This window comes from Amblyomma americanum, chromosome 6 (assembly GCF_052857255.1).
Source record: "Amblyomma americanum isolate KBUSLIRL-KWMA chromosome 6, ASM5285725v1, whole genome shotgun sequence".
Classification (NCBI taxonomy): Eukaryota; Metazoa; Arthropoda; class Arachnida; order Ixodida; family Ixodidae; genus Amblyomma; species Amblyomma americanum.
The window spans coordinates 6,436,881-6,461,467 of NC_135502.1; the positions used below are offsets into that span (position 1 = coordinate 6,436,881).

Sequence of the window (24,587 nt, forward strand, 5' to 3'; positions counted from 1 at the left end):
TGAAAGTTTACTTCTTTAACACACATTACAGTAAGAAGTGGGCACACTGGGCAAAAATATTCCGAAGACAGCTTGAAGTAGCACCCACTGCCCCATGTATACATCGACAGCAGTATATTTGATTACAACGGGCTTGAGTAAAACATAATATCCGCCTCAAACAAAAATATTACAACGCTTACCGCGCATGCAACAAATGAAGTGAACATGCACAAAAGATTAGAAGATTAAACACTGTACTAAGAACTGTATAAATATATGTAAAGTATGCAGAGGAACAATTGATGAGTTGTTTCTTATGTCATGCCTGGCTATTTACGGCCTGCACAAACGTTGCAGCCAAATGCAGCACGCAAAACGAAGATAATTTTCAATGTTGTTTCTTTTATTTTTCTCGCTAATGCACGCCCTTCACAACAGTGCCGCTGGCAGAGTCGCGAGTAAAAAAGATTAGCACTGGTCACGTGTCGCCAGAGCGGCAGGTAACGACGCTCCGTGCTGCGGTTACGAACACGCCGACAACAAAAATGCAAGGTGCGTTGGCAAAGCACGGTGCCTCGCCAGCCACTCGGGGAGTATTTGGCACTTCGGTGACGGAATCGTGCTCATCTCTTTTACTCGCGACTGTACGCTTCCATCTGATGAACATGCCGGCGTAAGACAGCTCCAACAGCTGCGTTTTTATTGCGCTGTTCTTGAACATATACGAGTGGTTCAGTTGCCAGGGAAAATATATGACCGCCTGCAGTCGATACACGACTACTTGTTCCGTTACAAAATCTGAACAGGACGCTTGCCCTTAGCCCTGTGGTACCCGACGTCTCACGTGCGATAGACACTGCGAGTAGTTTGTGTTCCTGGTCGGAACTGTATATCAGTTCTCGGCTTTTCCCATCATGCTTGTTACAACAAGGTGAAAGTGTAAGACGGTCAATGTAAGACGCCAGAAAGGCCAGAGGCTTGCTGGAAGACAGTTCACTGAAAAAGCTAACCTTAACAGCAAAGCAGCCTAAAATATGGGTGGTCGTACTTCTGGAGTGACAGCTCATGCAAAAGTTCTGAATTTCATTATTTATTTAATGTGCCTGAGTGCGCGAATTCTCGTACTTTTACACGCAGAAATTACGATAATAGGCTAACTTTATTCAGACAGTATTCATGTTTTTCTACATAATTTTCTACCAGTTACATTTGTGCAACGTAGGGAGTACTATCAACGAAATACTGGAAATTCATGGCTTTTCTGCGATGTTTTCGCGGCATACCCAATACATGGTTAATACAGTCACTTCGGATTTCGGGGTTCACTTCTATGGCTATGGAAGTTCATTATAAGAAAAGAAGCCTGGCCGCGCATGGGATAACAAACCGCAGCGATTGCACTACTACATCTTTCACAACAGCCCACGGTGGTCATGGACAGGCTGAACACTTTCAGTCAGCAAGCGCAAGAGAGGCGCAGCGCAAGCAGTGGCTGGACAAGATTCTCGCACCGGCCGCAGCCAGCAACTCCGCGCAGTAGTGCATACACTACGCACGAGGGACATGCGGCGCACTTTTGTTTCAGCCGTGGGTCGACGAGGGGGGTCCCGGCGCTCACGGCAGGGGAGCATGTAAAAGCGTTTGCTGTACATTCCGCTCGGCCCGAGCGCAGGAGGCAGGACACGACGCGAGCTGACAGCCGGGCTCCCACGCCGCCGCACGACACTTCCGTCTGCGCCTTCGGGGCAAATGAATGGAGACGGGCACGAGTGAGCCACTTGACAGCCCTATCGAAGCGCGTCATCGGCCTGCCCCGGAGAAGCAGCGTGGCCACACGCAGCGGTTGTGCACGAACGGCGGGGGAGGCATCGTGACCCCGGCAGGTTCCTCTCTCGCCGAGAAAGACGATGCGAGAGCCGATAACGCTGGGCAGACCGGTGTAGCGAGAGCGTCGGGAGACGGTCCGGTGAGACCATAGCGGTTGCTCGCGTGTACCGCCGCAGGTTTATGGTCTTAGCCTGCCCCGCTACTCGAGGGATCCGGTCTGCGACATTTTCTAATGGTTGTGATTGTGAGCTTATGGTGGAACATGGCTGACCAGGCAGGAATGCTCAAGAGTAAAAACCTAGTGGAAAGGGAGGCGCGAATAGCCTTTGAATGAGACCATAACAGCTTTAGTATATTAGGTACGACCATAACTTTTCCATGCCATACCGTGAAAGATGATCCAAAGAGAAACACGGCGTTAAGCACATAATCATGCACAGCGCTCCACGACAAACTGTGCTCTCCAAAGCCCCACAGAATTCCATGCACAACTGATCCACAGGTCATATCGTCTGCTCCTGTGTGTCCGTAATCAATTATGTGAGTAGGGGAGACCTAAGCTGACTGAGATTAGGAATTTCGCCCTTCCGGCATATGCATCACATGTGCTGCCTCACCATCTGAACAAGCGTTTTATCCAGTAGGACTCTGTATAAGAGAAAATGTTTAGTTTTGTTTTTTAACTGAGTTTGGATATAAGTGAGTTAGACTTCACCTTGGTGATAAACTTTAAAGAACCAAACTAAGCATTTTTCATTATCCCAAGTAATTGGAAATGAGTTCGACTCGTTTTCTTTCTTTTATGAGTGCAAAGTTAAAGCAAAAAGTCTTACATGAACGCACCCCGGCGCTTTCCACGACAGTAATTGCCGACATCGATTGCCCTCTCATGACAGCCGAATGTTCGCTACGATTTTGCGGGCGACTGCCATAACTTCAATAGTAAACCACTCGTTAGATCACCTGCTTTCATTACCGGTGCTTGGTTATAGTGCGAACTGTAATCTCTCATTTGTGTACTAGCTCCCGTCGCAAACATAATTTCTGCAAAACGGCGTTAAAAGTTTCAAATCTAGCATTTTCACCTCGGACAACTTTAAATTGAGTTTGCTTGTTCCGCCAGCTGAATTTCCAAACTCTCAATGCTTAATTTTCTTCATTTTGGCTAAGGCTGTCTGTTATTCTTTATTTATTCATTTGCTTAATTTGGCTGCCCTGAGAAATACTGTGTGATAAATGTGAAAAAAATAGGCGCGTTCACCATCACATAGATTTTCTTCTTTTTTTTTTTTTACAGTCTGAAGCGTGTTTCACAAAACTTCAGGAAACAGCATAAGGAGGTGTATGCGTCTGACTCAACGGGCGGTGAAGTCGAACTCAATCACAGAACAAAATTCGGCATCAGTAATATTTAGGAACATCCACGCATTGCGCAGATTTTGGGCAAGCAGATGCTTTAAGCTAGGAAATTTGAATGTTTGAACTGGTAGAACGTTACGTAACAGTCTACGTTAAAAGTCTGTATTTAAATTGAGATAGCCGTGTTTCAGTCAACAAACTAGTATTTCTGATAGATAAATGGTCACACACTCCGATAGTCAAAAGAAGGGGAACGGAATTTTAGAAGAACATGAATGTCACGTTTTCTTTGGTTCTTCATTGCAAATGACCGGAAGGCACAGCCCTCTCCACGAGATGCGAATAAGCGCGGCCCTATATCTCGCTGCGGCTTCCTCTTTAATTACTGACTATATTTCCCAATGCCCAGTAGCTCTGGAAAGCGTGGCATTCACCCAGTGACGCATGAGCAGTCCCCCTGGATAGACAGCGCTCCAAGAAATGCGACCATTGTGTCAGCTTTCCAAATGCAGCGTCTCTTGAAAGCACAGAACGAGGCATAAGGAGTTTCATTATGGCATACAGACGTTGCCACATCTGCAGCGCTTTGTGTGTAATTTCAGAAGGGGGAGGGGCAATGCGCAGGGCGCAGACAACGGATGACGAGCAGCATGCATTGAGCGCTGATTATATTACACGCGAAGGGGAAAAGAACTTTGGAAAGGGACCTACTTTGCGAGCACAGGGGGTACCTTTGACCTCGGTGACCTTTTCCCACATTTGAATCCTCCGCAAGGGCAAATGTCACGAACTTTTGACCGCTAGGAGGCAAAGAACGCCAGGCGTGAAGAGGACGAGTCCCGGATGTTGCAACTCAAAGCTGCGAATGCGCCTTTCAGAGACTGAAGCTTCTGCTATTTTGTTGAAGGGTGGCTACGTAGCACGAAGCGAGATACCAGCCCAACCATTCTCACTCCGTTCACCGACTCTTCTCTTCTAGACCCCCTCCCACTTTTGGCCCCCCGCAGAACGCCATGCGCAAACGCACGCTTTGTTTCAGTTGCATAATGATGGAAACTGTGAGAAAAGGCTTTGCAGCACAGAAGACGGTGAGGAATGTTTGCACGCCGCTGGGGCAAACACAAATGTGAGCGCAGTAAACACTGCGCAACACGTACCGAATTATTTCGTTTACCTGTCATGGCATTATTGACCACAGGCGCACAAAAACAGCCTTCACTATAAAGGTCACGCTTGCTTGACATTCCAGCGTTTGCGTTTGTCTTAAGCAGATAAATTCCGAGGCTGACCTCGAGCTTGCCCCATATGAAGTTAACCTGAACTATGGGAGAAATCACTCATTAGCATACACCTTTTTATTTTTAAAAATTTCAATCCAAATAAACTTCTTTTATTGATTAGAGCAAGTTAAGAGAGGAAGTTAATCATAATTTTTCTAAATGCTCGCCAAGGACAATGCTGCCTTGTAAATGCCTGCCGATCACAGCAATCATTTTTCAATAAAAGTACGCGCTCTGGTTCTTCGTCGCAAAATAAATCCTCATTGTTAGGCGCTCGAACACGGGCATTACTGACGTTGGCTTAATAAAGAATTCCTGGGTGCCAAAGAAATACTGCATGCTTTGAAACCCATGCTATAATGGCGGGTACAGTTTAATTTCGAGCATCCGGGGTTCTAGCTGTGCACATAATTTTTCCCGTCCATTAATGGGCAGCGTAATTCTAGCTCGTACGCTGCCGTGACAGACTGTAGCTCAACGGAAAGGAAATAATATTGAACAGGTAGACAGTACATAGTGCGCACACTCACAGTGCGGAGCAAATTGTACAAGCGCCTTTCGTGTTTTTCAGTTCATCGGGCGCATAGTTTAAGCGGCCCTTGTATTTCTCTTCCCAGCTGACTCATTAAATGCAAATGCGGCTCTAGTTAGGGAAATGGCCTTTTTTTCGAAGCATGAAAATGCCAGCATGCAAGCAAGCTAATCGAAAAACCATGACCACACTTCCGTTGCCGGAGCTGCGTTAAGCACTTTACATTACCCTCTTTTTTTCTTGTCTCGATGTCTACGTCAACCAGAGGAAACACTGGAATTCGATGACAGGCGGTGTTTGGATAACAGCAGATTCGTGCACTGTTCTTTACAGCATCCTAGATATCGGCGGCGGTGCACTCACAGCACGGATCTGATCACCATCCATTCCTTGCCTTCGCAGCACTCCCAATCGCATCAGATTATCAAGGCACACTTTCGCCGAGGACTGCCACGCGTTCATCGGATGCTGCGCCTGCGCTAGAACCCTGGTCCCATGACTACCTCAAGAGCAGCGCCCCGAAGACAACGCACGCTACAAAAGAGACCACACATACGACATTGCACAGTTCGGCGGCGGTGCACTCACAGCACAGATTCAAATTTCATATTTCAAATTCACCTTTACTTTCAACATTTCACAATGTTGACGGTCTTCCAGGCAAAAAGCTGTGGGGACAGCTTGACGAGGTCTGAAAGCCGGCGGCAGGCAACAATGACAGAAGTACAAAAATGTTATACATGTAGTGTGAAATTTATACATGTAAGTTATACATGTGGTCACCATCCATTATTTGTCTTCGCAGGAGAGGAACTTTGTACTACAGATATTGTAAATCTTTGTAGTGCACTGCTGTCGAACAATCCACTGCTGTTACCTGTGCTGTATTGTGCATGTGCTTTCATGTCTGATGGCGGGAGAAGATACTGGTAAGAGCACTGCTAAGGGGGGGCGGCGTGCCTTCTGAACAGGACACCACAAATATAAAAGATCTGCGTGAGATGACAAAGGCTCTCGAGAATTTGAGGCGTGACTTCAGGGAAGAAATGCGGGAGCTTAAGAAAGGTGTGTCCTACTGCACTGATATTTGCAGCTGAGATCAAGAACTTGAGGCTTGAAATGCAGGAATTGCTCAAGCAGAACACCGAACTGAAAGGCGAAAGCGCCCGGTAGTCACAAAGAGCTCGAGCAAATACCAACGCCTGAACAACCTCGAGATTAAGGGCGTCCCGGATGGAAAGGACCCGCTTGCAACGATGAGCAAAATAGGCGACAGCGAAGGGGTAACCATTGACACCATGGTTGGCATTGACACGTGTCACTATGTGCGTACATTTAACGCGGATGCCAAGAACGTAGTTGCTCGCTTTGTGAGGCTTAATCAGCAGAATGAGCTGTTGTCAAAGTGCAGAAAAAAGAAGATAGCTCAATGCTTGGTCTTGAAGGAACAACCCCGGCTTTTGTGGACGAGCACTTAACGCCAAAAGACAAGGCATTGCTTGTACATAAGGGTGAAGACTCCGACATAAATCACTTTGCTCATGAAGGAGACTTAGGTAGAATCAGCTGTTAAAGACTAACTTGAATGTAAATTAATTGCCTTTCCTTTTTCATGATGATGAACGAAGAGGATAACTGCAGATACTATACAGTTGACGCTTTTAATCGTGAGTTTTCTTGTGGCAAGTTTTTTTTTTTTTTTTCTGGATTACATGCACTGTAGAAGCATTCGACCAAAGGCAGACGACATTTGTTTTTTTTTGCATTCGTTGTCAGTTGACTTCTAAATTGTAACCTTTACTGAAACATGGCTTTCAGATAATGACACAAAACAACTTTCCAGCTTATCGGTCTGAACCTATCTGTCGTAGGCAAAAGAACGGTGAAGGGCTAGCTGTCTACTTTAAGAATACGTTTTCTTATTAACTGCTCGGAGATTTCTCGGTAATGAATGCCGATTTCGAATGTTTGTGCTTGCGTATAGATAAAATAATGGTGATCAGTCTTTACCGTCGTCCGCAAGGGCAGAAAGGTCGCTTCGTAGAGTTTGTGAACTTGCTGTTGGCTTCCCCTGTTTTTTCAAACGCCTCCTGCATTATTATGGGGACATCAATATTGACTTCAGTTCCATTGATCCTTATGCAGAAAATTTTGAGACACTGTTATCTACGTATGGCTTCGCAAACCAAATAAGTAAACCAACAAGACTTACACAACAGACTTTTACTGTTTCGGATGTTTGCATAAGAAACGAGTCCACAAGACATTAGCAGCAGAATATTTTCGTATGATCCTAACGATCATCTGCCAGTTTTTTTTGTTTTTTTTTCAATTACAAAGCGCCATGACAAGAAAAATAATAAAAGAGAAGGTCGGCGAGTTATAGACCTTGAAACGCAAAGATAATTCTTCCACTTGGTCAGTCTGATTGACTGGAGAGAGGTATATAATGAGGAGAGTGCAGACAGCGCTTACGAGAAATTCTTTTCTTTACTACGCGCTTCATACAATGCCGCATTTCCTATATAACAGCCGTCTGGTCGTAATAGAAGAAAACAAAAGAAAGCTTGGGTTAACTCTGAGCTTTATCACTGTATCAAAATAAAAAATAAGTTATTCCACGATCTTATTCGTTCACGAGATCCAAATACATTTACAGAGTTTAAGAAGAACCGAAATGCTCTAACGACCGAGTTAAGAAAAGCAAAACAGTACTACTACCGGAATCTTTTTGGGAGCATATGTGATAATCAGCGACGAATATGGGAGGTTGTAAACTCGCTCACTTCAAGAAAAAAAAAACTACAAATAGCATTATGCAGCTCGTAGTCGATCGCAAAACACTCATTGGTGAACGGCTAGCTGATGCAATGAACACACATTTTGTGGATGCTGGCTCCTACAACATCCCGAATGCAACTGTCCGCGACGACAGTATGCCAGTGGGCACAATATGGAGTCACTCTCATTTCCTGAGGCCTACTGACCCAAATGAAATTTCAAGCATAATCGGCAAGTTTAAAAATAATATATCTCCAGGGGTGGATGAACATCGTCCAAATGAAATAAAATTAATATCGCCTTTGATGTGTGAACTTCTCAGCTACATAATTAACCTCGCTCTGCCAACAGGCGCAAAAAGCCCTAAAAAACACTGTGTTTCGTCTGGTGCTGAAATAGAAGGAAAAAAGTAAGAATGAGCATGTAAGAATTGAAAAAATAAGTAAAACTAGTGAAGGTTTATACGCCATGGCATGAGATTTCAGTGCCTAAGCGTCCCTGTTGCAGTTTTTTTCCATTCCTGTGTCTTTAACTGAATATATTCTTAGATGCAAGTCGCTAGATGGAATTCTAATTTACACCGCTTAGGTGATGTAGTCTCTGAAAGGAATGTACTACATTGACCAGCAATTTTCTACAGAGGCAGCCATCTTCTATAATGACAGTGACCTCCCATTCAGTTTCGGGCCCCGTGTGGAGCTTTTCATTAGTAATATACTTCACTCTGCAGGCGAGAATCGCCAGTTGAACCTTTTGCTTTATTGCTTTTCTCTCTTCCTCTCACATTCGCGAACGTAGCGAGCCCGAATAATGTTCGCAGGGTGCTCCCGGAAAAGGGAATGCCTAATGCAGTACCGCCGTCGCTTGCAAGTCCCAGGATTAGGCGGCCGGGTGGCGCCTGGACGCTCGCCCGGCGGTGCGGAAGAGCGCACCAGAGCCTGTCCAAACAGCCTTCCGAGCAGCAGTCGAGCCGGGCCGCCGGTCGCTTGGCCAAATACGCAACCGCGTTGCCCCGAACGCCAACACACTACCGCCATCGCCGGTGAAGTGGCCGGGCGCAGTGCTCCGGACCGGAAAGGGCTTCGTCGTCGGGGCTTTAATGTGCTCTGCACACACTGACACGAGCACGCACACGGGCGCAAGCGTGCACAAATAGACGTAGCCGCACACGTGCTCACACAAGAAGATAGAGCTACTGGGGGCGAAGAGTCGACTCAGTCGTAAGAAAACAAAACTAGAAAGTATTCGTTCTCACGAAGATGGGAGCTGTTAGCACTGAGCGACTAGATTGAGAGCAAAAAGAAGATAGAAATGTTTTTGGCTCTTTTTTTTTTCTTTCCATATTTTTCTTCCCTGGCTCTGTGAGCACATCCTTCAACTGACAGTCAGCGCCGTGTTTCCATGCCTCTGGAATCGTCCGTCATCTTTGACAACCACTCCTGATGCCAGCGAACTCGTCTAACTTCTTGTTCGTCAGAAAAAGGACTCGAAAGAAGGGCACTTCATAGCAATCCTTGACAAAGGGAGCAACAGCATAACTTGCAAAAGTTAGCGTTGCTAGTTTTGACAGTGAAACTGTGCGAAGGCTAGCGACAGCACCAGCGCCCGAAAAACTGCGCGAGGCTGATGCAGCCACGGCGGAAAATCATTGTTATGCGTTAGCGTCACAACTCTCATGCTAGAAAAATCTCTCCCTCCGTCCCTCCATCCGTCAGAAGCCTCATTTGACAGGCGGCAGAGCGGAAAGAAGGAAATCACCCTCTTCACTGGTGGAGGAGAGGGGATGGAATGTCCCACAGTGACTGACGGATTGGATTCACTACACCACGTGCGAGTGCGGTCTCAACCCGTCAACGGCAGCGGATGTTCCGTCCGGAGGGAACAGAAATGATTACGTATGCTCAACCGCATCAGTCGCATTTATCGTCAGTAACTTTTTTTTAAGTTCAACCGGACACAACCCAGGAGCTAGAGACGGGTACGCAGCTATGTGGTGGCTCTGAGTTTTGCCAACTACGACCAGATGTGCTAAGCTACATGATACAACGCTGACAAGCTCACTTTCTATTTGTTAAATTTTGAAGAAACCCGGCCACAGGGTACAAAATGTCCCTTTAAGGTTCTGTGAGAAATGTTTTGCAGTGGTTCTGGCACTCTGGTGTGATATACAGTGACTGAAATACTCGGAGATGTGCGCTATGTCGCTATAACCAAACTAGAATCTTTGACACGCGTTTTCTTCCCTGGCAAGATGTAAATGAAAAAAGAAATGCCACAGCATATATTCACCCTCCTTTGTGCTGACAGCGAATCATGTGGGTGTTTGTTCAAGTAAGTTAAGTGAGAGTCCACGGAAAGGCGGAGCAGCGTCAGCGTTTCAGTGAGCTGGGGAACTCCGCTGGCGTCCAGAATATAAGTATATATAGTTCTATGTACGGGGCGCGCACTCGGCAGTAGAGCCGTCCACAGCAATTTGACAGTCAGTGCCGCTGTCCGCAAGCAAACGTAAAATGCCACTTACGTCTACACTGGCGGTGCTATAGTCTGCTTACCTTCCGCACAGAAAAGGGCGGAAAAAAGAGGGGGTTTCGCCCACACCGACAGGACTTCCAAGAGGAGCGCGGAGCTGCTCCGCACTTTGTGCCTGCGCTTTCTTTTTCCTCCGCGGTGCTCGGTTTTCCTCCTGTGTGGCCCTCGGTTCCCGATCCGCGGCGCGGTCGACAAAGAGAATCTACACCCCGCGGCTCTGGCCGCCACGTCGGGCAGGCTCAGGCTATAAATTACACCGAGGAAAAAGTGATGATCGCGGAGGGCCTCCTCTTGCGCCTTGGCTTGCTTGTTTGGCACTTCTCCTGTTTGAATTGTGAGCGCTGCTTCCTGCGAACTTCATGGACCTAAAACTGGACTCAAGCAATTCAGAGTGCAGAAAAAAAGTAGAAACCTGCCGTCTCGTTTCGTTCCTGCCTCCTTCCAGTTGCGTTTGTTTTCTTCTGTATAACCGCAGATGCATCCCGCCCATAGATTGCAATACATGCAGACTGGTTGGCCATCATGAAGCGGCGCGGGCCAAGGGGCGCAGTAAAGATACGCATTCAGCTGTCAGAGAAAAGAGTGGATTCTTTGCAGTGTTCCCTGTGGTTGATGCTGGACAGCACGGTGAATTCAAGAGCGCAAAGCGTGATATCTCGCTCGTCATACGCAATTCCAAGAATGACTGTGTAATTTGGGGCTGTTCACCGTAAGTACAGGAGGCGGCAGAGGGCGACGCCGCGAATGTGCATACAGGCATAATCGGCATGATCTTCAGTCCACTGGCGTTGCTCAGGGTCTTAAAACGGAAGGTATAGTGTGTTGCATTCAATTCCCAGGCCTGTTTGAGATGTTTATCAGTCTCGACACGTCACAAAGCTAAAACTCCGACTAAATTTCTCGGCGATAACAAGTGAACGTTCAATTGAGCTCGGCATTGGACTGCGATGTGTCACTGCCAACGTGCAGACTTCTTCGCCCCTGCTGCAATGTTGCCTTCGTACTCTTGGCCTCTTTCTGGAAATAGATTTGCCACAGGCGTTTCCCACTGTGACAGAGTATGTTACGGCCCTTGTTGCCACGGGTCAAACTCATGCTGAATTCCAATCGCAGGGCCGGAGCGGTCTGCACGCTCTGTGACAGAGCGCCTGAATCCGGCGCAGAGCGCGCGACCTGAAAATGCGATTGGAGTACACTTGCTCTGGGCAGAGCATTGCAGGCCAGAGCATATAAGGCGCCGCTAACGCCGCTGAAAAAGAACGTCACGCAAACTTCCGGTCGGATCCGCCGATTTCGGCGGAGCAGTCCCGACTGCTCCACGGAGCAATCTCAGCTCGGCAACCGCTCCCTGTCTACGATTGGAAGACGCGATCCGTGCCTCAGATCTGCGTTTGGAATACAGTTGCTCCGAAAAGAGCAGAAAACGTTGCTCCAGAAGTGCTCCAACTCTGCGATTGGAAGTCACCATTACGGATGGTGCTTCGTACTTGACAGGACTGGACATCCTGGAGCGGTGGGTGTGAGAGAACTATTGCACGCGTTCTCTGGCTATGTTCACGTATCGATGCCCGACTTCTGCATTTGTGCTTGGCCCTAGAAAGTCTGCTGGGCACTTGAACTTTCACGTAGGCTGAGATACTTGGATACTCAGGCGCTCGTCGTTCCTAGGCACATAAAGTCATTCTACTGCGTATGGAGCACAAAGACTCAGGAGGCATTAGGGACCCTTTACAGAGGTTATGTGCACTGACATGTGGGCGTTTAACTCTTGATTCACTCATTCCTTCCGTTCTCTTAACCTCTTCCTCTAACCTCTAATTTACAGTCGCGGGCAGACGAATATGAACCACGCTTCGGCGACCAAAGCCTTCTGACGCGTAACCTATCGAAAAGTAGTTGTTGTATTATACATATGCAAGTAATATTTACTTTTGCGGTCCCACCTAAAGGTAGCAAACATTTCTGTTTCCGTTATGCAATGTTACCGTAGAGATAGAAATTGAAAGTGTGGTCCATTTTATTCTGTCCGCGACTGTACATGTGTTTAACCTCTCATCCTTTACATTTTATAGTTTTAACAGCGCCAATACAAAATGCAGAATGCAAAAAGCCTACTTTACCTATTTGTGTCCGTTAGCCGTTTTAGCGCTGTTCAAACTATGCAATGCAAGAAGCTCATCGATATCAATACCCTTGTCTTTTATGTACTTTCGTGCTCCCTCTCAACTACGGTTACCACAGTTTAGGCCACATTACGTGCGAGTGCAGTTGATGCTTATGCTGCAGTCTGCGCCTAGAGATGGAGAAGCGTTCTGGGTCCGTGCTCCGTGCATGCAGACAGGGCAAAGGAAGGAGCGAGGAATGCTGCTACGTATCTCTTTCGCGTTCCCGAGATCATTTGAGGTCTGCCTTGGCTGTCCTCTAATCGCTGGCTCAAATTCGCGCCGCGCGTCCATTAAGCTAATGGGATTTCGCGGGCTCGCAGATATGAACCCTAGGCTTGGTTGCCGGCACCTCGCCGCAAACATCACGCTTTCGCTGCAGATGGACGGATTAAAAGTGGCGCCAATTGGGTTTACTTTTGCTTTTGCTCTTATTTTTCTCATTGGGCATTTTATGCTTATACATGGAACGTTTTATTCCGGTATGTTCGCCGAAAGCGTGTACTGACGTTTGTTTCTTAAAAGTTTTCACATGACGGTGACCTGTGTTTAACAAGCAAAGCCTTTCAGAAGAAAGCAATGTGTAAAACTTGTACTAAACGATAGGGATAGTTTGTTATGAATAAACTTCGCAAGCTCCTTAAGAACGAACTTCATTTCTGAATGCCTACAAGCGGACACCTAGCGTTTGGAATACTATATATATTCTGCCAGCCGTTCCTCCACACGCAGGGCTTCTTTTTTCAACACAAAGGACATTCAATATTGTTTGGTGTTATGATGTTTAACGTCCCGAAGTAACTCAGGCTATGAGGACGCCGCAGTCACGGGCTCCAGATAATTTCGACCACCTGAGGTTCTTTAACGTCCACTGACATCGCACAGTACAGAGGCCTCTAGCACTTCGCCGGCATCGATATTCGACCGCCGCGGCAGGGATCGAACACGCATGTTTCGGGCAGCAGCAGAGTACCATAATCATGCACTGAGCCACCGCGGTGGCACGGACTCTCAGTTTCGTTGCACATTTTGAGCACATTAATGCTAAGCATTATAATCAATGGCTTCGAAGCAGTGCAAGCGAATAAATGTTATGGATTAGCCTATGATCGTTATGAAGAAATTCAGAAGTTCCGTATTATTATTCATTTGTACCCTTTGCAAAATAAGTTATGCAAAAAGCTTCGTTTCTATGCGGACTTCTGCGCAGCGGATAGAGGGAATGTACTGGCCACCATTGTAGTGTGGTACGTATTAATTTAAAACACCCATGATTACCTATTATGAGCCACAAAACTATTACACAGAAAGAACTGCTTTCCATGTAGATCGACCTACCGACAAGGTATCGAGATTTGAGTAAGCCAAAGAAAAAATTCCACAGCCGCTTATCGCCCCGGCCGCTAAAATGTTCTTTCAAGGGCTTGAATTACTCTAAAAATTCCTTATATTCTGGCGCTGGCAGCAACTTCGAGTTGACATTTAACTGTTTTGAGCATTGTTCTGGGTTATTAAAAGGGATGCCGTTCAGAAAAGTTGCGCATCTATCTCTTAGTAAGGGTGGTGCTCACTGTAGTTAGGGCGGTTAACTACCCTGCATTCCCCTTCGGGAGTGACCATAACTTTTACCCGTACGGTCGCTTCTGAATGCATTATACATATACACGCCTCTACCTCTTCCCGCTCTCTGCATTCGACCCTTTTATCCTCCTTCCCTCTGGTGTAGTGGCGGAAACACGGCAGGTTGATTGTGTTGTCAGAAAACACTATTCATAACCGGTAGAGACGCAAAAAAGAGCAGCCAGGCAAGAGGAAAGCAAATGGCAGGGCAAGACCGTTGGAATAAGCACGGTGTTTTGTTCTTTGCGTTAGTCTTTTCGTGGCCCTCTTGTTGTGCTTCTACCCTTTATGATTAGTGGTGCCAGTCGTGCTTGAGTCTGGTTAACCACCTTTCACTCCCTCTTTTTTCATTTTCTCTCTCTGTCTCTCTACAGGAAGCTCCACCCAGAAGGGCGAGAAAACTTCGTGACGCACGCCCAAACCCAAAACAAAGGAGAAGTGAAGCGAGGACGCAATCGCGACAGTGCAGAGGCGCAGGAAAGATGCGGCTCGGAGTTGCTAAGCAGCTGTCAGGCCTGAGTCATGAGCCGCCACGCGCGGCCACCGTAGCGACACCACGGCCGGTTGTCCGGGCTAATCAGCATCCGTTCACGCTTCTCAAGTGGCCGCTTCTTCTCCGTCTGTCTTTCACAGGCCGCGCGGATGTCGACAGGTCTCTGCGGTCGGCCCGGGACGGCTTCCTCCTTAGCGCGCAGTCCGTCTCTTGCGCTCTGCTGGTTTACACTCTACCTTTGCTTCTTCCTTATATTAAGGGTGCTAAGCTATGCTTGAACAGAAGACTGGGGAATCAATCGTGCAGTCACAGAAAAGAAAGAAAAGTGGCAGTGATGCTGTGACGGTGCACGGCTGAGGAGTGAGTGAGTGAGTGAGTGAGTGAGTGAGTGAGTGAGTGAGTGAGTGAGTGAGTGAGTGAGTGAGTGAGTGAGTGAGTGAGTGAGTGAGTGAGTGAGTGAGTGAGTGAGTGAGTGAGTGAGTGAGTGAGTGAGTGAGTGAGTGAGTGAGTGAGTGAGTGAGTGAGTGAGTGAGTGAGTGAGTGAGTGAGTGAGTGAGTGAGTGTTTAGTGCATGAATAAACTTGCGTGCACACCGGACTGGAGGGGAGTACATGAGGGAATGTGAGAGTTAAACGTTTACGTGCTTGGAGCGCGTCGCCAGTTTAGGTTATTGAATTTTTACTTGTGCGTACTTTCAGCGCTGCATAGCAAGCCAACAAGAATTTAACAATTTCCTACAGCTTGTTCATTATAGTCAATTAAATTTTCATTAAAGATAACCATAGCCGATGTCATGACAGACGTTAATGATTCGCAAACAGTTACCGCTTCCTCTCACCTGTCCTTGAGTGACCCCGTCTGTGACAGCGTAGCTGTGTTTCTAGGCCGCTGCATCGCACATGCTGGTACGGGAAAATGGAAAGACCGCGAGGCACAGCAGTGCTGGAGGGGACGGCCCTGGACGCGTCAAGCGGTGCCCTCACGCGTCACTGCGGTCGGGTCACGAGCACGAACGTACGCACGTTCCGAGTCCGGATTTCACGCTCGTGCGCAAACGGCATCGCGATTTTCACCGCTGTCGAACTCCAGCCGTCCGCAAAGCGCGCTGACGCCTCGAACGCGGCGCATAAGCGTGCCGGCGGCCTTCTGACCTCCAGCAGTCCGGACAAACGCTGAGTAGGAAATGCCAACCGTGTCGTTTTTTTCGCATGTCTTTCGGCGAATGAACACCGCGTAACTAAAGGTTTGCTACGTTGTGGAAGGCAGAACTGGCGTCGTCGAATCACGGGCTTGGCTTAAGAAATTGTGGTCAAAATAACTGTGCATTTTCAACTTTTGACGATTGTAAAAGAGATTTGGGAATTGCGCTTAAGTGTTTAGAACTTGAATGAAAACGAAGGAAGACATGAAACAAGAGGTTTGAAGTCTTATTGCGCATTGCAAGCCATCGCTTATAATATCCGTCAACGACTAACGACGAATCTATTTTATGCGCGAACCGCTCCGTCGGCTTTCCGGGCGCTTGATGGTATGCGTGCGACAGGATGACGGCGTCGTTTGAACGGGGGCACGTCAAACACAAGGGGACTAACCGTTGTCGTTTGTCAAACGAGCGCTACAAGGGCGCATTTTCAGTTGAAAGTATTTCTTTGGCAAATGTAACAAATACGAAGCTCCCTGTCATTCAACACGTCCGGTATTTCTCTGCATTTTGGTTTTGCAAACGTCCGCGCTTTGAAAGCAGAGGTCGGGCGTTTGTTTTTATGACTACCTGCTGCTGATTTTCTTTTTTCTTTCTCCGAATGACCCCCCCCCCTCCCCCCAGAGCGGAGAGAACTCTCCAGTTAAAAAGTGCGCCGTCAAGCATCTCGTAGTTGTCGTCTCAGTAAAACACGCGAAATAACTTTCTGACGCTTTCGCTATAATTGTCACCCGCAGTCTATAGCCGTTCCCCCAGATATATCACTGTTTTTGTAATCCAGTGTATTAGATTACACAGCTGAAGCGCTAGATAAGTTGGCCTGAGTATGCGCGGAAAAAGCGCTTTTGTTTCTTTGATCCCTTTTCACCTAAAAAAACTTTCAGTTTCGAGTCAGCGCCTGTCCTGTTGTGTCTCCCTTGTCCCTGTGCTTCTCGCTGCACACCACCGTTAACATAAGTTACCAATAGCTTTTGGCGCTATTTTATCCTTATCCAGAATGTGTTCTATCCACTGTCGGTATAGCGCAGAGAGCCCGGAAAATTATTCGATGACTGATCGCGGAAGCTTTCGGAAAATAGGAGGAGCCCTAAATGAATTCAGTTTACGAAATTCTCGCAGTAGGCATTATGCTTTGTGGAGATCGACTTTTCAGACGCGCGCCTTGCTTAGGCATCTACACTGTGCATTCCCAAGCCAAAAAGTTGATATCTTTCTCTTTTTTTGCGCTCTGCGTTGGAGTCTGCTTATTTGACACTGCAATCTGGAATGAACAAAGCCTCCTCTTTAATCTAGCTTCAGCGTAGTTACCATGCAATGAAAACGGAAAAAATAGAAGGCCGAGAAGATCAATAAGCAAGAAGAAGCAATGCTTCGAAGCCTTCACCGACCAGTCATGCCGTTTGACGGAAGCGGAATACCAAGCAAAGCCCAGCACACATAAAGGAGCGGCAAAGGCCAGAGAAATGTACTTGTTTCAAGAGGGCGCTCTTCCGTGAATTGAATCTCTTCTTCGGCGAGACGTATCTCAGCAGAATACATCACAAAGGAAAAGTAGAAGCTAGATCTTAAGCTTTCGGAGGAACACGGGTCCGGATTTCTAGAAGAGAAAGAAAAATATTTGGTAGGATGAATAACGTTTGGGAAAAGAAAAATAGGTAAGCATGCAAGACGCACACGGAAGCAGAACTGACAAAACGTATACTGTAGAGGCGGAACGCACCGACACGGAACTGAGCATTGGCTGAAAGGAGCATCGCCAACTCGCGAACCTCAAACAACGCGACTGGTATAGTTGCAAGCTCTGGGAGCTCCTCTTTTGATGCTGGCAGCAGTGCAGTCAGCGGCCCTCGTATGCGACGGTGGCAGTACTTCGGGACGAGACGCGGCTCTCCACCCTGTTTCCGGCCTCTCGCGGAGTGGCGCAATGGCCTACGCCCCAATAAAGCCCCCCAAGGGGCTTTACGCCCCAATGCTCCGAGGACCACATCGTCGCCGCCGCCGTCGCATCCAGCAGCTCCTCGTAAAAATAGTCACCAATATCGCGGGCATGCGCGCAATAGCAAAAGTTAGGAACAAGCCAGCGAGCGAAGCATGCAACGTGCAGCTATAACAGCGTGGAGAAAAAAGTGAGCCCAAAAAAGGCGTCGAACGCACATACGCATCGTAGATAGAAGTTTTTGTCTTGATTCTCTGACAGACCCTCAAGCAGGGTGGTCGCACTGGGGCTAAGAGTGCACGTTCGCACAAAGCTGCACCCTGTAACACGCAAAGCGCGTGCATTTAACGGCGTCGTATTATAAACAGGCCGGCTTTATAAGAGCGATTGTTGTATTCGTCTGCGCGGCGTCTTTTCCAGACTGTCTTGCGGCTTCTGTTTCCCAATATGAATGAATGGTGTGTGCCAGCTTCTGTATGTGACACACGAGCTCTACGCCAGCCCTTCATCTTTCTTTCCTTTTTCTATCAGTTGCTGGACGTCTCCTGATGACGAAAACTTGCGGAGGAAGTTGCAGAGCCTAGTATAGTTTTTATCTTCCTGGCTTGCTCTCCTAAACGGGCGGCCATTGCATGTGATGTAGAGAGCGCACAATACACGCGCAGAATGCCACAGCCTCCTCGCATTTTGTGCTCTCGGCGTCCAATGGCGTAGGAACCACGGTGGAGGAGTGGAAACTCTGCTGGGGCGCTCACAGCCTCGGCACACAAAGGACGGGGAGGCGCGCCCCAGCGCCGCAGTGTCCGACGGGTTGCGGCGCCTCGTCTCGCGCCGGCTTCCTGCTTTCCGCTTTGCTCGTCTCCGGGAAAAATGATGGATCGGCGAAGTCGAACAGCATTTTAGGCCCCTGCCGTCCCGGAAATGAATTGCCGCCGCAGAAAGAGGGGCGACGAATTATATTCCGTCGTCGTCGTTTGTTCCGCCGGCGAGAGCGGAGAGCCGTTTCTTTCGGCCGTTTCCACTGCGTTTGGGAGAATGGGGTCGTGTTTCTAGCTTTTCTCTTTTTTTTACGATTTCTTGTCTTCAGAACTTAATGCTTGATCTTCACAAGGGCCGAACCGCGATAGTTTACCCCGAGTGTATAGTGGGGATCAGCTGGCAGAAACACTGCGATGCTTGGCTCCTCCGCAGTCTGGCTAAATAAAAACGAACGTGAACGCATCCGACTGGTGCTTGGGCAATGAAAGCTTATAACCTATACAACATCGCTTCAATTAAAGGGCTTTTTTTAACACAAACAAAAGCTTGCCCTATACCAAACTTTCTAACCGTTGCAAAGATATCAATCCTGGCAGGCTGCCAGCTAAACATGCGAGTGGTCATCAAAGCTTTCTCTGTGGTTTTCGCATGCTATTATTCTATTAAGCCTGCGCAGTGCCGTGCTTTTATAACATTAAATAACAGACAACGGCTGATGCCTTTGGTTTATGCATGTTTTATATCAACTGTTGGAAGCTCAACTTTACATTGATAATGAAACTACGTTTCAAAGCGCGATTATACATCTGGGAAGATTGAACAAACTCTAGCAGCATTCCTATCAAGCTAGCCCCATTTCCTCTTTTTTTCGTCTTCTTTCCCTTTCTATTTGTTTTGCTTTTTTCTCGCGCAGGGGGCGAGGAAAGCCTAACACTTGCAAACGATCAGGCGGTGCAGGAACATAAGGCGTGTTGAAACAAACGCAGCTGAGGGCACCGGGGAGTGCAAAAAGGCCCGTGGAGACAAAGTGCGCAACGAAATAGAAAATCTGGCCGAGGCAAGGGCTATGCTTCGGCCGAGTAAAACGCCGCACAAGGCACATCCTGGTAACTTGCAGTTCGTTTATAACGCAAGCGTTCCTTCTTACGCAACGGAGAAGATCGGTGCGCAGATGTTACTTTCTTCCGACTGACGTAATCGGAACAGGATAGCCAGGTGCGCTACTCCGGACAGCAGCCGAAGGAATAACACTCCTAATGGCTGGAAAGCGGGTGGAAGCCTTTCTTTATTGCGTTATTTTGCCGTCCAGTAGCGCCTTTCTTCGTGCCCAGGTGGGCTATCGGGCACCCCGTCGACGCACTTGCTACATGTACACGTGCACAAAACAAAGTGTATACACTTTGGTTTTATATAAAAGCAAGCACATCTGTCGAGGTGGGCGCACTGAGTATTGCTCAGGTACGCTTTCTTTTTTTACTTTACGCCAACGTCACAAGAAAGGGTCGGTATATCTGCGCGGTTTCGGTTAGCACAAAATCGTTGTGAGGAGAGCGATGCCAGCTTAAGTAGGCGCCAGTGAACAGATCAATGAGAAGGCATTGAAAGAAGAAAATGTGTTTCTGTGCGTCCCCCATAAAAGAAGGCATCATTTGACATTGACTTCAGTACGTCATGTACAAGCATTGTCTTCGTCTAAAGTAACCAGGCTGCATGGTTCGCTTCACAGTAATATAGTTGGGCACTTGCGCCACACCTCAAGCCCTAAATATCTGTTTACGGTAAAGAGAGCCTATGTCTTCACCGTTAAAAACCTTTTATTGTTTATAAGTGCAGTAAGCGGTGTACTGTGCAAGTGAAAAGCAAACTATGCAGCCCGGTTAATTTTGGAAAAGACGGTACGAGCAACCTATTATCACAGCAGTCTTCCTGACTCTTAAGACTGAAAGGTTGGCCTTTCGCCATTTCATGCATACAATTCTTCAGAAAAAGAACGTTTCTAAATAAAAACCATTGTCGTGCGCGTGTTACGGGAAGTACAGTCAGCAACCAGCTCACTTGCAGGAAAATATTTACAAAACCACATGTGACAGCGACGGAAATTGATCACCACTATCCTCGAAAGTCGCGGTAGCCAACGCATATTAATTCATGCTGTCACGGACACCACGCAGCCGAGTGTTCCTTAAAGAACCACAAGCCATTTTTTTTTTCGAAAACTTATGTTCAGGTTCACGCTAACGCCGCTTATTTCGTTTATTCAACGTCTCTTAAAGTGCAGAATGACCAGAACAAGGAGCTCGAACTCGCGCACGAAACTCAATACTCGAAGGCTGGAAAGTGCATTCCCTAAGACGGAAGACTCCCGGGGAAAAGACCGCCATTCCGACGGAGGGAGTCAGAGAGAACAGGGTGCATCTCAAATAACTCGAGAGTCAAAACAACCCCCGCGGTTTTTTTCTTTTTCTACTTGACTCGACTGATTTCACTGCGCGCGTTCTCGCAATTCAGAGCCCGTTTACGAAACCGCTTTCAGACTTGAACGGCAGTAAAAGTCGAACGCCATCGCGAGCGCGGGCCCCGATAGCTAGCGAGATGGCAGCGAGCGTGCAATTTCGTACGGTAAAGACAAAGGCATGAAGAAAACGGTAGGGGAAGGAGGGGGACACTGGGAAAGGAGGGTGAGGGAGGGGAGGCGGAGTGTGGCGCCCGGAAAAAGGCTTGCTGCGATTTTCCACAAGTACGTAAGCTGCTTTTCCATTGTTAGTTTGAATGCACTTTTCTTTTATTCTTAAAAAAAACTACGAAAGCCTTTTAGCGTTCCAAGACCACGCTTCCTTTTCTGGGGGAATCTCTGCCCAGAGCACGTGCCATCGCCGACGGCGGCACGGCGATCGAGTTAAAAAAAAAACACATTGTAAAAACATAAAAATGGTGAGTGCGTGCCATCAAGGCAGTCCATTCTTGATAGCCCACGCGTGCCGTGCTGTGGCAACCATGCCGATTTCACTCTCTTTGTCGGTCATTTTCTTTTTCGAGTTTAGTCTGACCCGCCCTTGTGCGATTGCGGCCACTTAAGGACTGTTTGAATGGACATTAAAATAGTACAGACGGCTGCATTTAGGACGCCAGTGGTAACAGCAGCTACACCCAATCAATATGAAGGTAATCTCTTTCGTTCCGGCCGAGCAAGATCAATAAATCTTTCCAGCTGTCATGGTCACTTAGACGCCAATAAAAATGCTTCTTGAGTAGAGGAACCAAGCGTCTAGCTGAGCGCTCGTGAATTTAGTTCAGCCTTCTTGCAAAAGTAAAGAGCCTTAGGCACTATAATCTGAGTGCGTTAACCCTAAAGTGATCACTTTCAAGTCGGATAAAACTAAAAGTGTTAGTTACGCGAAGTCTTTCAGTGGTCGTGTCACTAACCTTTTTTTTTTGTACATATTCTCGCTTAACACAGCATATATCATAAAAAAATGTTGTCGAGGTTTGATTGCACTGGACACTCAGTGTATTAATGACCACGGTTACGTGATCTAGCTGCATATGACCCGCAACCACGGTGAAATTAGGAGTTGTTCGCACACGCAACACGTATAGCTGCATATGAGCACACTCGTGCCAATGACGTTCACGGGCTGAATGCAAGTCGCGTTCTGTCGAGTATGGTCTGAAGTGTTCAGTTAACAGCGAGCAATGTTCTGTCTCCCGAATGCAAGGAAGCTTGTGAGGGCAATTACTTTCATAAGTTACTCCCGGAAACCTACAAGCAGCGCTATAAAACAGCGCCAGACAAAGTGACTTCTTGTATATCTCCAGTGAAACATACATGGTGGCAAACAGAAAGGGGCACTTTAATCATTAATGTGTATAGTGACGTGTGTAACATTAAGAAGCACCGTAAATTCTAAAGACTCTGTCTCTATCTTACAATACTTAATGTTCTCCCGCAGAGCTCTCCTACTGAATCCGCTCATTGGTTGAAGCACGCACAGGCCGCGATAAGGCTGTCCATCGACCTCGAGCTCGCACCACGACCCGCCTTCACTCCTTTTTGCCAGCACAGCCCAGCACTGGAACAACCTACTTACTCACAAGTGTCATCGTCCGCACGAACTCTGTTCATTGAAAGCCATACATCGAGTCGCACTGCTTCTTAGCACCATGTTATGAGCCCATCCTCGTGTTTAACCCTCCCGCTAAAGGGCCCTCGAGGTATCTAAAATAAATAAAAACTAAAAAGGTTAGCACGGAAACTTCATTGCAGCAGCTCCCGCTCTCGCATCAAGAACGTGACAGCGTGCGAATGTCAGCTTAGGCAATCGTCATTTTCGTATCGACTACAGAGGTCACAAAAGAGACAACCAAGGTCAGAGCTGAATCAAGTGAATGCGTCTTCACAGCAGCCGCATAGAGTTTAATGAAAACAAGGAGGGCAAATTGAAGTCTCAAAGTCTCTTCGCATGGTCGACCTGACTTGTAAGTGGCCCGAGTTTAGAAGACTACACTACAGTGGCTGCACGCGGATATGTCGAGGCAGAGCAGTGGCCGAGAATGCATATCTGGGAGAAAAATCTGGTCGCTTTTTTTTCGCCCATCCAGACAATGCAATCGAGACAGCGCTCCGCTTCGGCCTTTCATTTTCTGCAATCAAATACATTTTGGTCTTCTAAGTCTGCGCCCAAAAGATGGGCTCGAACTGGAAGAATAGGATTAAAAGAACGGCTTTGAGAAGCGAAAAAATGTAAAGGGTTTACGCGCTCAACTGTTGTGCGCACGACTTGGGTCCGCAGGCGGGACGGAGTTGGGGCGTTGTTTCCTTTGCCGCTTAGCCAGTCGCCGGCGGCGGCAGCGGCTTAATAATGTTTCTTCTTTACGGTGCTGTAAATAATCCAGTTACACCGTGTTTCGGAAGGCACGACTCTGCGTAGCATAAACCCCTCTTTTGAGAAACGTTCAACGGGGTCTGCACTTCTCTTCAGCCGGCTGCCCCGTTTCCCTCTTTATTTATAGCCGCGATTCGACTTCCATTGCAGGTAGCTGAAGCAGAAAATGCGGACTCTGGCGACTGCCTTTGCCCTCGGGCAATAAATTTCATAGAGAGAAAAGCATTCAAAGTCGCTGGTGGCTTTCTCTCTCAGATTTCTTTTTTTTTTTTTTGGCAGTAATTCTTTTTCGCTGGTTCTCACCTTTTCTAAAGTCTGGCCGTACATAGTTTTCCTGGCAATTCTGATGCGGGAAACAGCTGGTAAAATTCGTTCTGAGAGCTTTTCTTAGTGCGCTTTTGTTTGTTTTCTGCATGGTATGAAAATGGCTTTTCGCGCAGTAACATTCCTCGGAGCAGTCTTTAGCGCTGCTGCTGCTGCGGGCAGTTTTCGTCTGATTTCAGCTCTATGTTTTCTGAGGTAGAACTGCAAAGGAAGCAAAATTCGTTGCTGCGAGTGCCTCTCGTAAATTGCACGCAGCAGCATGTAAGCAGCTTTGCAGCGGTCCCTTCGAAGACGCACGACAGGCTTCCTTCTATTTAGAGGAAAAACAGGTAAGTTCGAAGGATATCTGTTTATCGAATGACCTGCCTATATTCAACTATGAGTGCAGACTTTCCGGCCAGCGCTTGTTAATTCAGATAATTTTGTTCCTTGTCCTCAAATTCTTTTAACACAGAATGTGCTGTATGCCTGGTTTCGTAATGTTTTTCTTCTACGTAACAGATATCGTGTACCAATGCAACAGAACTAATTAAGAAACAATCAAAGTTCGATAACGACTTTATCAGACGGCAGTGTTTTTATTGGTTCTGGGTTTGAATGTAAAGGTTGTGTTGTTATGTTGTTATTTATGCTGCCTTAATGCCAATTGAAATATTGAATTGGCTCGATCTTGTAGATTCAATTTTTGAGCATCGGCTTCGGTATTTTACCCAGCTGTATCTTGGCGGGGCCGGTATTGCCATTCTGCGCGGACGGCGCGTTGACGATCACGTTCATCGTCGTAATCGTCCTGGGAGTTCAAAACGGCTCAGCTGTAATTAGGCACCACCTATTGTAGTAACCTCGCCCTTTCACCCCTTCCTTGATCCCTTACTTCACGGGACAGTTCAGGTTTCCACGGGCTGTGCGAATGCTACAG

The 24,587-nt window shown here is 47.4% G+C and overlaps 1 protein-coding gene across 21 annotated transcripts in view; it reads right to left on the reverse strand.

The window, feature by feature from the left end:
- The window catches only part of LOC144136224 (protein turtle homolog B-like), an 873,939-nt gene that overhangs the window by 721,501 nt on the left and 127,851 nt on the right, over positions 1-24,587 (reverse strand). The gene's annotated exons all lie outside the window — the stretch shown is intronic.